The 12,633-nt window shown below is 37.8% G+C and overlaps 1 pseudogene; it reads right to left on the bottom strand.

Annotated features, from left to right (window-relative positions):
• Window positions 1-4,794: 4,794 nt before the first annotated feature.
• Window positions 4,795-5,840, bottom strand: LOC143546794 (E3 ubiquitin-protein ligase RZF1 pseudogene; annotated as a pseudogene).
• Window positions 5,841-12,633: the final 6,793 nt, after the last annotated feature.

Genomic DNA, 12,633 nt, shown 5'->3' with positions numbered 1-12,633 from the left:
TAAGAGGCTACCAAATAGCCAAACTGTTAAGAAAAACGTTTATTTTGAAAAAAGAAAAAGACATTTATTGTGTGCGAATCAATAATTATTACATTTTGTATTGGTTAATTTGTTTTGGAAAAATATAGTCTTGTTTACTTTTGAAAGAGTTTTATTCCCATTAAAAGAATTTTAGCGAATGTAAGAAGTTGCAAAGATATAATATGGATAGTGAAGTGCCTGAAGAGTGATTTATAGGAAATACAATAACAGAAACCAGGTAGTTAATCAGATCAGTTTGTTGCCAACTGTTAAACCAATATCAGGTAACTAACTACTTTTAACTAATTGGCCGAAAAAGATAAAACAATTACAACAATGTGAAGCTCTGATTGAAGTATCATACAAAGTGAAAGATAAGTCATTTGGTCATAAGGCTAAGGGTAATGGGGCTTGGTTGAGCCCCAAGTGAACCAACATCTTCATGACACGTGACGCTGACTAGGCATGCCAACCAAGCCCCCAGACCAAGCCTCAAAGGGTGTAACGGTCCAGGTGAGCCGGGGCTTGGTTGAGTTGTTTTTTTTAATACTATATCCTAAATAAATATTAATAATACTAAATTAAAACATAAATAAAAAGAAAAATAAAAACAGAAATTTAAAATGCAACAACCTCTAAAAAAATACATAAAAATAGCGTTTTTAATTTTTTTTCGTCAATTTCTTCCGAATAAGATCTTTTTCTTCCTCCATTATCGCTTGGTCGGATGGCGGTAGGTGGCTAAAGTCCTTGGCTAGAAAATCAAATGAGAGGTATTAGTAGAAATATTGAGAGAAAGAGAATGAGATGGGTGATTTTAAAAAAAATGAATTGTGATATTTATAATAAGTTTGAAATTTTTTTTTATTTTAATAGCCCAACGGCTCTCCCCAACGGTCACCCCACGCGGATTGCCCTGCGCCGGCCAACCGCGCCCCCATCCGCGCCAAGGTGGTGGCGGTGTTCGCGAGCCAGGTGGCCACGCCGGGCCTCCGCGCCCCCCATCCACAATTCCACTACCCTTAGCTTAACTCATAAGTTTAGCAATATGAACAACTAGGTACATTGAACAGCTAGGCACGGTGAACGGCGATAATCAATTTCAAGGGATTCAGCGATTTGGAGAAGTTATCAATCGTGAGAAAATCAAGAAAGCTAATGCGAAATTAGATTTAAGATCCTAAGAATTTAGAAGAAAGTGGACTGGTGGGGAAAAATCTCTTTAGAAACATATGCCATACGGAGTTATTATTTTATAAGACCTTCCATCTTGACCGTTACATATTTTCTTCAAATCTCATTTTGTCCTGAACCAAAGTTACCTTTTTAAGAACAATCAGTCCTGGCCTGAACTTTTTTTCGGGATATAGTGAGCGGCATCTATAATCCACCATAGTGTGGCAGCTGCGAGTTTTAAGTCAAGTCAATTTTGGCACCAATGGCCCATTAACTTTAGCCTATATTTCTTATGTGGCGGGTGATATTGACAGTGTGGCTCTCGAGGCCGGTGGGTGATATTGATAGTGTCGCTCTAGAGGCCGGTGGGTCAGTGACTCGGTGGCTAGCTGGTGACTACAGATATGAGTGTGTGTGGCCCATTTGTTGTGGCTCATTTGGGCATGTTCTAAAGTTTCATAATGACTCATTTTGACCTAGGGATGATCATTCAAACCGGTTCCTGGAACCGAACCGGTGGACCCGAACCGGAACCGAACCGGTTCCTACCCGTTTTTGGTAGGAACCGGACTCTATCTGATTCAACCCGATGATCCGGGACCGGTTCTTGAATTTTTGAGTTGGGCCGGGTAGGAACCGGAACCGAACCGGAACCGGTTCTGGAACCGAACCGGTTGGAACCGGTTAGGAACCGGTTCTAGCCGTTATAACCATTCTAGCCGTTGGAACCTGGTTTTATGGCCGTTTTTTGACCGTTGGGGTCAAAAATGGCCGTTTTTTGGCTCCCCCAATCACCCCACTACTAGTATAAATAGGTATTTGGTGTCATGGGTTCATCACAACACTCAAAACGCAAACCTGAACGCAAAAAAATACAAAAAAACGCTATTACAACGTTTTGAGTTCTCTAATCTCTTGTTTTCTCTTCTTCTATATTCATATTTGTTGTTATGGCTGCCTCACAATCATCGGTTGGTCAAGGTTCCATCGCCGAACCAAGTTTCGTTCGTATTGTACCTCATAATCGTAATCAAGAGATTTTGTGCAATTGGGATTTGGTTGAATTGAGTGACCATTCAATGAAGGCTCGGTGCAAGTTTTGTGGGATTTATTTAAACCCAATTTCGAATTCAAATTTGAAGAAACACATCGAAAAACCGTATTGCAAGGCGTTGAAAAGGAACGTCGATTCGCAACAAACGCAAATGGATAGTGAAGGCGGAATATTTACATACCAAATTGATCGAGTTCAAGATCGTATGGCGAAGTTTGTGATTCAAGAAGCTTTGCCGTTTAGCCACTGGGACAACCCTCGCTTAACCGCCATGATTCGAGATACGCTTCAACCACAATACACTCACGTAAGTCGTCATACTCTTAAACATTATTGTTTAAAATTGTGGAAGAAGGCCAAAGAGGTACTAATTGCATATTTTGAAAATATAAATACGGGAATAAACTTAACTAGTGATGTTTGGTCGGCTCCACATGGTCTACCCGAATCTTATCTTTGTGTCACCGCTCATTGGGTAGACCCGTCATCGTGGGAAATGATGAAACGCACCATTGCTTTCGAACTCTTTGAGTATCCACATACGGGAGATAATTTGTTTGAAATTTTAGATTATGTTATAAAAACTTATAAACTAGAAAATAAAATATTTTCAATGGCATTTGATAACGCGTCAAATAATACATCGGCGGTTGATAAATTAAAATTAAAATATACGCCGATTTGCAATGGTGTATTTTTTCACTCAAGGTGTGTTGCACATATCATTAATTTAATCGTGCAAGACGGACTTGCTTCGGATGAGGTTACATCGGTTATAAACGATTTTAGAATAATGTTACATGAAGTTTTTAAGAAAAGTAAAAAAAGACAAATGGAATATAGAAAATTTTGTAAAGATACGGGAAGAAAAGCTTTGGGAGCTAATTGGGATGTACCTCATCGATGGAATTCCACTTGCATAATGTTACAAAGTGCTTTGAAACAAAGAGAAACTTTACAAATGTTTCATTCTAGTCTTGCCGAGGATGATTTGACAATCCCCTTTTCAAATGAGAAATGGGAAATTATCAATGACTTATCGACTTTTCTTGAAGTTTTTAAAACATCAACTACGAAACTATCGGGAACGTATTATCCGACAAGTCCCTTGGTTCTTTCGGAGTTATTTTTAATCGTTAACAATCTTAAAGAATTTGAAAATAAAAGTCCAATGTTTTCAAACATCATATTACCAATGAAGTTTAAATTAAAAAAATACTTTCTTGAATTGCCACCGATTTTTACTTGCGCCGCCGCTTTAAACCCAATGTTAAATGTTACGGGGGTTGAATGTGTTATAGACGAAATTTTTTCAGGCTTAGATATGCATGAAGTTGACCCAAACTTTTCAACAGAGGCAAAAAATTATTTTAACTTGAATTTTAAATTTATGTATGACTTTTATTTAAATAAATATGGGTCAAACATACACATGCCTACGCCGGGGGGGTCTTCATCAAGTTCAAGTACTACTAGAGTACGAGATCCCATGATTAGCCTTATGAACACCGTTCGCAACGTAACGGCTAAAAACAAAGGGGTAACACCCCTTCAAGCGAACTAGGAAGGTATAGTGCATATGATTACTCTACCGGTTTATCCGAAGAGGAATATGGCACTTTTGATGTTTTGGCTTGGTGGAAGGTAAAGGAAACCCAGTTTCCGATTCTTGCCACCATGGCCCGTGATTTACTAACCGTCCAAGCTTCTACGGTAGCTTCGGAATCCGCTTTTTCTCTTAGTGGCAGGGTAATATCGGTGAGAAGAACAAGACTAAATTCGGAGTCGGCGGAGATGTGCATTTGCTTAAAGGATCACTTGGACTCAATCGATCGTATTCAACACGTAACCACTCTCGAAGATGAAACACCACTTGATGTTCGAGTGCACGACGAACAAGAAGGCATTTCTACAAGTAATTCCGAGGAAGAAGTCGCCGCTCAATAATTACGACGAACAAGAAGGCTTTTCTAGAAATAATAAGTCACAACTTTATATTTATAAGTTTAATGTTTTGTTAGTTTGTTTTTGAAGATTTTAAAACATGTAACCTTTTTTTTTTTTAACTTCTTAAAGTAAATAAAATGAATTTTATGTTAATTGTTTTGTTTATTTTTCATGCTATACAAATACGAATCGTAGTTTAGAATCCAAATCGCAAACGAAAAACGAAAAAAAAAAAAAAAATTTTTACGTTGGAACCGGTTACAGTGTAGGAACCGGTTTAGGAACCGGTAAGAACCGGTTCCATAGGTTAGGGGTCCGAGGGTGGGAGAACCGGTTCGGTTCCCTAACCGGTTCGACCCTGGAACCGGTTTAAAAGGGGATTTTGATTATAGGAACCGGTTAGAAACCGGTTCCGGTTCCTAATCCCAAACCGTTTTGAACATCTCTATTTTGACCAATTGGATCAATAACATGACATTGGCAACAAAGCAAACTCGGATCTAAAACTTACCAATCCAGGACAGTGTGCAGCTTCTGATGCTCGACGTACAACCAACGATATCAACCACCAGTATCCATTTCAAACGTTTTATATATAAATATATTATAGCAACATACAGATGTAATCAACAGAAACTACACCATATTTCATCTTCCATTTCACGACCCAAACGGCCACAGAAATGAAAACGCATTCCTCCTCCCCCGACTCTGCCCACCATTACCATCACTGCTCCGACCACCACTGCTACTGCCCGTACCATGAGCCGGAAGCTCCACCCGACACACGGGACAAGTATTATGCTGCACCAACCACGGCTCGATACAACCTGAATGATAGATATGGTCACACGGCATTTGTCTTGCCTCACACCCCAGCTCAAACTTTTCTTTACAAACTGGGCAATGAGAATCAGTGTTCACATGTCGGTTTGTAATCTTAATAGTGGGCATAGAATCGATTGCTGACCGGGATGCAGGTGGTGGGCCCCGCCTACCATCATTCATACTAAGTTGTTCAAACAGTTCCTGTAACCCGGGACCCATTAAGATATTAGGACCCCGTCTAGGACCCGGTGGTGCACCGTTAAAGAACACCTCGAACCTATCATCCATAGGCATCCGGGCCGGTCCGGGCCCATCAAACATGAACCACGGGACCATACCGTGTTCAGGGACAAGTCTAGACCGCCTCCTAATATCAAAACCTGGGTTTCTTCCCGCCATTCTTTGTCTAACTAACTCGGCAAAAGCGTCCATAATTCGGTTTCGCGGGTCTGGGTATGTGTCCATGAATCCATAATCGGCTGGCCCGTGTGTGTGAGTAGGCCCGATGTATGGGTGCCCAGGTTCGACCACCTCGCTTAGTTCTTCCACAAATCCCCCGGAACAATACGGGCACACGGGGTTACGGCCCCGAAGACGGACCGGTTGTTGGCACTGGTAGCACCAGTGTGTATTGCCACTGCTCGGCATTGGTAGTTAGTGACAGGTGTCGCACAGACAGGTATATGAAGTCTCAAATCCCCCAAATAAGGATATTAAATGTAATCTGCATTCATGGAATAAGGATATAAATTATAGGTGACACAGAATCAGGATATCAATTATTATAGGTGCATAGAATAAGGATATCAATTAAAGGTGACGTAATCGGTGTTTAAAGTAAACTGAACCGAAAATTTAAGAATACTAGAACAGGAAACTAGACTAATGTTGCACTTTTGGTCCTTTGGTCTCTTTAAGAATATCATAAGAAAATTTAATTCAATCATATGACATAAGTAAAATGAAGTTATCGAATGATGAGCTCGGTATTATCCATAATTAGTTTGCCCATAGATTAATCCACATTATTTGTAATGCTTAAGAAAAGAAGGAACCTATCCTAGATATAATGAAAAAGGAAGATGCTATGCACTTGTCTGAAAAGATACCTTTAACAACTTGACAATTATAGCTACAATAGTAACATATTATGCCTAAAACAGCAATCACATGTAAATAAAAGTGGAATAAAAGCAACGTGTTATTCACTCAGACAAATTTCAAACCTGAATCCCCAAAAAGAAGAAGAGAACCTGCTAGAGTTTAAACTTTAAAGTATATGAAAAGATAAACAAGTATAACATCTTTATGTCTAAGTTTATTATACAATCAAAGGTAACATAGAGCAAAATACATTCACTTGGCCTATATTCAAATAAAAAAAATCCCAAATAAAGAAACCTTTAAAGCAAATCAGGGTGAAGAACATGAAAAACAACCGTTAAAGAGCCCACCAAACACAGTGAATGTAAAGATCACGGATGAGAATATTTATCTAGAGAAGATATAAGAGATGATGATTAGCAAAAGGTGCACGTGAAAGTTAACAGAAAGATGACGTAACGAGAATAATGGGATGTATGGAGGAAGAAATAGAGAATGATGGGATGTATGGAAAAGACCATTCTCCAATGATTCATGTATGTTTGTTCTTGAAAAGACAAGAACATGAAAGCAAGACAGATATGAGAAATAAAGTCAAATTCCCTAGTTTGAAAGTTTAAGAAAAGAGAATACGGTAGCACTTTCCTTCCAAATTTACTTCCCATATGGAAGAAAGGAATCAAATATAGAAGAATGAACACTAGATTGCCATAATTACATAACCGCGTGCCTTTCATAAATTAAAGATACGCTTACGTATAAATATGGCACTAACGGACTAAGATCCCAAACCTAACTCCGATAACTAACAATCTTTGGAAACTAATTTCAAGGGGAAAGTTCATGTACATTTTAATCTTAACATGAGAATGTAGGAAATAATACCAATAAATAAAAAAATGAGAACGTAAGAAACAATACCAACTACAATACCAGTCTAGATAAACAATGATTTATAATAACAAAGAAAAAAACCTAAAAATTACAACAAAAGAATCAAAATCAAGAACAAAATTAATGACAGCAAATACCAGCAAATACTTATAACAGCAAAAGAAAAAACCTAATAATAACAACAAAATATAAATCAACAAATACTTATAACGTCTCATAATCGAAAATTAGCAAATACGAACAAAAAGTAACAGCAAAGACCTATAAAAATAAACCTAATAATAACAGCAAATTGGTTCTCACTGTTTTCATGTTAAGAATAAAATGTATTTGATCCTGTTTCCTAATTACAAGCACTAGTAACTATGTCGCAAAATATTAGTAAAATAATAAACAAAAATTAAAAGAGTTGAGCTCCAGCTTTATACATAGAGCTCGAAACGAGCCGAACTCAGGAGCCTAGTTTAAGTAAAGCAAGTCTATGACGAAGAATTTGCTCTTAAAACAACACGATATATCCTTCATATTCTGTAATCTTACTAGAGATAGTCTCATTTCAACCACAGGTTTCTACTTCTCTATGCAGAGCAATGAATAAAATCACGAAAACGATTAAAACCGTTCAATCGGTAACAACTAACAAATAAGAGTAGTTTCTAGTTTTCACATGGAAATTAGGTTTCCGGAGACTTAACTAAATCCACGGAAACTAAAACACATAATAATTCTATCCATTCATCATATCGTATCATATCATATCATATCATATGATCCATCTAAATTCTAAATTAAGCTAGATCGGTATACACTAGTCAACAATTTATAACAACTAACGACGATAAGAGAATCAATCGGATTCGGATATAATAAACCTGAAGATTAGAGGTAGATGAAATGTAAACCTAATATTATTTATTATTATTATTATTTATTTTTTAATAAGAATAAGGCTCAGTTAATTACCTAGATGCTGAAGATGATGATGAACATCACGTGGCGGTTGAGGGTAGAATTGGGCGAAGGTTACGGTGAGAGAGAAAGAGAATGAGTGAGTAGAGTAGGTTCACGTTGACTCAAATGTAATGAAATGAAATGAAATAATATTATTATTTGGTTTCAACCAACACATACCAAATGCTGCTGGAGTTACCAACTACCAACTACCAACTACTCGAGTCTACCCATATGTTGTTTAATTTTATGGCCGGTTTTAATTTGTAAAATATTACTTTTCTTTTTAGCCGGTCAAACTAGGGATGAGCTCGGTACCGTACCAGTACCAGTATCAATCATTACCATATCGATTTTTGCTCATCTCTAAGTCAGACTCATTTGGATCGCAGATTACTGGTTAATTCCATCATATTATTCTTTAAGTATGAAACCATGGGAAGCTCTAACCCAATAGTCCTGACCTAAAGAACACATTCGGGAGAAATCTCGTCATATGTGAGAAAAATCATTTGTCCAGCCTCAAACTCATTATTTTTTGTCATGTGTGAAAGTTGAAACCATGATGACGATTTATAAAATACTTGAATAATCAGTTGGAAATGATAATATAATATAGGTCAAATAGAGTAATCATAATATCATGTTATAATATAATATAATGTTTAACCATAATACAACTAAAACTTGATTAGAATGCCATATTAAAACAGATGTCAGTTCATACGAGATCATGCATTTAATTTTATAATTTGATATATTTCTTTATTCAATGAACAAGTAGTGTTTACATTGAAATAGAAGATAAGCAGGCAACAAGTTGTGTTGTCATCCCCTTTTTTAAATTTCAAAAACTATATCTTTTAAAAACTGCATTGATAAATTTTGGAGTTAGGACATTACTATGCATGGAGAAACCAAAAATTTCAAATGCAAAATGTATGAATACATGTTGGTTGTCAATACACGTTTTGTCATGTTTAGTCACCTTGAATGAATCAACTTTTAAAGCAGCCTAACCAACCGTAAAACCACTACTACTCAAGCCCACAATAGAGGAACCCCTGTTAGATTCATACACGCATGCTTCCCTCCCATCCATCCAAAGACTAAAATGTTGGTGGTCACCCATCCAACGGGTCAGTTAAAACATGTGTGAGTGCATATGTTTACTCAGTATATGAAGCGCATATGTATTTGTATATACAGGAGATTTGTTTTCACTTGTATGTAATCTTGATTTCAGAGCAATAAAATTCTCTCTCTTCCTCTTTTCAGTTTTCTTTCGTTTTATCGGTTTTATACCATCACATGGTATCAGAGCATGGTTATTAATGCATGTCAGGGCCGTCTCCGATGATTTAAATACCTCGACCAAACTGAAATAAAAAGGCCCATAGCCTTAACAAGTAACGAAATATATAAGCTAATTTTTTTAAACGATGCTTAATGTTATAACAATAAACATAGAAAAATATATTATCAAAATCAAATACCGTAATAACTAACGATTAACCAATGATCCGTGAAACTCTCATAACATTGGGAAAAAAATAGCTTGGTCCTTGGTGGCTAGCTTGGTCAATCGTGGAAGAGTCTGGCGGTTAACAGCGAACCAACAGTGGTGGTCGGTTGGGTTGGTCGTTGTTCAGCATTCTCAAATAAGAAAGGAACAAAAGAGAAATTTCAATCGATCGCTATTTCTTTTATTATGCATCGGGCTTTTATTTATTTTTTTTAGTTTTTGGTTTTACTTTGGGTCCAATAATTTGAACTTAATTAAATGGATTATGGATAAAAAAGAATTTTAGGCCTAATAATTATAAGATTGTAAAGAGCAATTCATATTTTATAAGTTTTATATTTTTAAATGTATATATAAAAATATATATACAAAAAATTTTGGCCCCTACAAATTATGTGCCCTGGCCAACAGTCCGACCGGCGCCACCCTTCAGCCGGCCATGATGCCTGCTCTTTGTTTTAAGTCGGTTTTTAATTTTTTTTATCCGGTTTTTTCTTTCTTCATTAGCTGGTATCTCTTGATTCTTGATCTTGTTTTGATCTTTTGATCATTCTTTTTGGTTTGTTTCTCTTTTTCAGCTGGTTTTCATCTTATTTCTTCCATATATTCCTTCTTTTTCATCTTCTTTGTTCTTTTCTCGAGGTTTTCACTGTCAAAATCTCTTCAAATTTGCATCAATCGTTTCTTATACATTCGTCTTTTATCCTACCAAATTTTATGCCAATTCATTCACAAAATTCTATTCGAAATGTCAAAATTCAATCCGTTCACTCCAGCGCATATGTTCTTAAACATATACGGCGCATAAGTTCTTTTGTTCTAGCGTATATGTGCTTCATCTCATACATATGTGCCGCATAACATATACGGCACATAAGTGTTTTCTGATTTCTTTCGCTGCATAAGTTCTTTGCTTCTCGTTTCTGTGTTTTTCTTTATTGAAGTCCCTAACACTTCTTTCGCTCAAAATCTCGGGATTGATTCGTTTAATCCTCTTTACCTTCATCCATCCGATCACCCAGGCATGGTTATGGAGCCTAGAAACGAGCAATGTCTATTGTTCTTTCCGCTAAGAACAAACTTGGGTTCATTAATAACACCGTCCCTATGCCGGATAATCAAGCACGTCTTGCCCTCTGACAAATGTGTAATGATATGGTGATATCTTGGATTCTCTTATAACACTCTTAATCACAATATTTGTGATAGTGTTCTTTATGCTAAAACAGCTCAAACTTTTTGGAGTGAGCTTAATTCTATGATATAAAACCAATAAAACGAAAGAAAACTGAAAAGAGAGAGAAAATTTTATTACTCTGAAATCAAAATTACATGCAAATGAAAACAAATCTCCTATATATACAAACACATATGCGCCCACAACATATGACAAATGTTTTTTAGCTCGACCATGCCAGGTTACTTACATTTGAAACGCTAGACGACACAACTTTTACAAGTCTTTATTATCTTAAGCATATTTTTATTATTAATTAATAAAATCATGACAACAAATTACTGCAATCATATCGTATACCATTTGCATTATGATGCTATGGGATCTGAGTTTCATACACAACATTAGCATAAAACAACTCAATTTTTTTTACCTATGTGTCGAAGCACGAGATGAATCTGACCTGATCCATGACGATGTTTCCACGGATTTCGAGATGAACGAACCACGTCTTGATCTTCTTCTCCGGCTGGTTGGGATCTGCAATGACTTTTTTGGGGGTGTGGAGGTGACCGCTAAGAAATCTCCAGGATCTCTTGTTCACAGACACAAAAATATGGTGGTGGCTCTTATTGAGAATGACCAACCCCTAATAAGGAGGTGGAGACCTCCTTATATAGGGAGCCTCATGGCCACCATCATGGTACCCTAATGGGCCTAGCCCAGTTAGGGTTACCTCCACAAAACCCCTCAGCCCAATAACATTGTATTAGTCCATATAATAAAATAAGCCAAACATAATAAATTTAGGGTCGTAAAACCGGGTTTAGTACCATACCCCTACAAGCCCCCCCCCCCAAGTCCAGCGTTGCTCCTGGGCGCGCAAACGTTTAGGTGGAGCGCTGGACTTTATGAGGTGTGTTAGGGCGTGAGGCGGTTTTTTCCCTTTTCTTCGGCCTTATCTTTATTGTCTTTGAGTTTTGGGAGGTTTTCTTCATGATGGTGACGTGTTGTGGTTTTTATGATAATGATGGTGCACTAGCATGAATAAGATATAGCACGCCGAATAATAAAAGCCTGCGCGCGAGGCGACTTACGAGCTATGAGAATAATAAAGCTTGCGCGCGAGGCGACTTATGAGCTATGAGAATAATAAAAGCTTGCGCGCGAGGCGACTTACGAGCTATAAGAATAATAAAGCTTGCGCGCGTGAGGCGACTTACGAGCTGTAAAAATAATGAAGCTTGCGCGCGAGGCGACTTATGGATCTATGAGAATAATGAAGCCTGCGCGCGTGGCGTCTTACGAGCTATAAGAATAATAAAAGCTTGCACGCGAGGCGTCTTACGAGCTATAAGAATAATAAAAGCTTGCGCGCGAGGCGTCTTACGAGCTATATGAATAATAAAGCTTGCGCGCGTGAGGCGACTTACGAGCTGTAAAAATAATGAAGCCTGCGCGCGAGGCGACTTACGGATCTATGAGAATAACAAAGCCTGCTCGCGTGGCGTCTTACGAGCTATAAGAATAATAAAAGCTTGCGCGCGAGGCGTCTTACGAGCTATAAGAATAATAAAAGCTTGCGCACGAGGCGTCTTACGAGCTATATGAATAATAAAGCTTGCGCGCGTGAGGCGACTTACGAGCTGTAAAAATAATGAAGCCTGCGCGCGAGGCGACTTACGGATCTATGAGAATAACGAAGCCTGCGCGCGTGGCGTCTTACGAGCTATAAGAATAATAAAAGCTTGCACGCGAGGCGTCTTACGAGCTATAAGAATAATAAAAGCTTGCGCGCGAGGCGTCTTACGAGCTATATGAATAATAAAGCTTGCGCGCGTGAGGCGACTTACGAGTTGTAAAAATAATGAAGCCTGCGCGCGAGGCGACTTACGGATCTATGAGAATAATGAAGCCTGCGCGCGTGGCGTCTTACGAGCTATAAGAATAATAAAA

This window comes from Bidens hawaiensis, unplaced genomic scaffold, assembly GCF_021521415.1.
Source record: "Bidens hawaiensis isolate Kalapana, Puna unplaced genomic scaffold, B.hawaiensis_p1.1 tig00014466_1, whole genome shotgun sequence".
Classification (NCBI taxonomy): domain Eukaryota; kingdom Viridiplantae; phylum Streptophyta; class Magnoliopsida; order Asterales; family Asteraceae; genus Bidens; species Bidens hawaiensis.
Note: the sequence above shows the minus strand (reverse complement) of the source record. Positions and strands in the feature narration are given on the sequence as shown.